Here is a 1676-nt window from a genome sequence, read left to right as displayed (position 1 = left end):
GTTTCTTTTTGGAGGCACTCAGAGCTATGAGTTTTCCTCTTAGAAATGCTTTCATTGTGTCCCATAAGTTTGGGTATGTTGTGGCTTCATTTTTATTAAACTCCAAAAAGTGGATCCCATAATTTGATGGCCCATAATATCAGTGTAGGAAATTCAAGGCCAGCTGACTTTGACTTTTTGTTTGGGTTTGTAAATAATGTTTCATTGCACTCAACAGCTTGAGAGACTTATATCTTGTCTCTTTTTACTATTGAGACTAGTTGCATGGTACGACCTTACTATTGTCTCTCTGTTCCCCACCTAGGGATGTTTGAATTTTTCCCAGTGTTGAGTGACTATATATAAATGTGTTTGTAGTCATCAGCTATTTGCTACCTGAACCTAAGTTTTGTTTTTTGGGGGAATGGTCTTTCACTCACTCTAAAACTAGATTGTCTCGGGTGAATTTTTAAGTAATTTCCATGTGTCTGGAAAATAATTCCCTATTGGAATTACTACTTTAAGTAATGGATCTGAAACAATATTCTTCCTTCCCTTCATTAAAATTTGTGATTAAGTCTGATCATGGCTTTGCTTTAGAATGTGTATTGAAATCAGCAAGTTTTATTTTTAACTTAACTGTCTTCTCTTGGTCCCTCTCCTTTACACCCCTCTTCTAGCACCTCCCCAGTCATCTTCCCCCTCCTCGTCTTTCCCTCCTCCCGCCCCCATCCTCTTCCTTCCTTCTGCTCCTGTTGCTTCTCCTTCTCCTCCTCCTCTTATTTTTGATAAAACAGGCTCTGACTGTGTGGCCTAGAAGCCTTAAACTCACTGTGGCTAGCCTTGAACTTTCGATTCTCTTGCTTCAGCCTCCTAAATGGTGGCTTGCAGGTTTGTGCCAATATGTGTAGTTATGGTAACTGTCCTTTAGCATTTCATCTTGACTGACCTGAATTCTCATTCGTAAATACCTTGATTTGGAGTGTAAAGTAAGGGCTAAGATTGCAGTCCCATCTCCTGTTTCTCCCCTATCATGCTTTCCTCTTATGTCTCACCCTGTGCTCCTTTGTACTTCTTGCATCGTGGTACCTTTGTGCCTGTCCTGGGTTGACACAGTCATCACATGGCCCTTCCATCTGCTCCATATTTATTCAGCTCCAACCAAGCATTCAGTTTGCACTGATAAAGGCTGAGTTGTTTTCCCTCTAGGCCCTGATTTTCAGATTAGTAGATAACCCTTATTGCATCTACTGTTCCTAGAGAAAGTGTCAGAGGGCCGGGGATGTTTAATGGCTGCTGCCCCTTTTCTTTAAATTATTTTTTCTTTCTAAAAGAATAGCCATGTGTCCTCATTTCAATCTCTTGTTAACAAATGTCAGAACAGACCAGTGTCAGCTATGGTAAGTGCAGGAGTTAGTTCTGCCACAGTGTGTGTCTGGGTAGGAAGCTACTCAACAATTCCATTCAATTTTCCCCAGCAGCCAAACCCCAACTATTTCTCACATAAAGAAATCCTACAAAGATATGCATTTCTTTAGGAATGTGGTTCACAGTGGAAGTTTTGGTGGTTCAAACCACTCAAGTTGTTGGCTTGTGAGAGGGTCCACTGTAAGCCAACACTTCAGAGACAGTTGTTCTCAGAGGCACTGTATTCTTTCCTTGAGCATCAAGCTCTCTCTCTCTCTCTCTCTCTCTCT

The sequence above is a fragment of the Mus caroli genome, chromosome 7 (assembly GCF_900094665.2).
Source record: "Mus caroli chromosome 7, CAROLI_EIJ_v1.1, whole genome shotgun sequence".
NCBI lineage: Eukaryota > Metazoa > Chordata > Mammalia > Rodentia > Muridae > Mus > Mus caroli.
Note: the sequence above shows the minus strand (reverse complement) of the source record.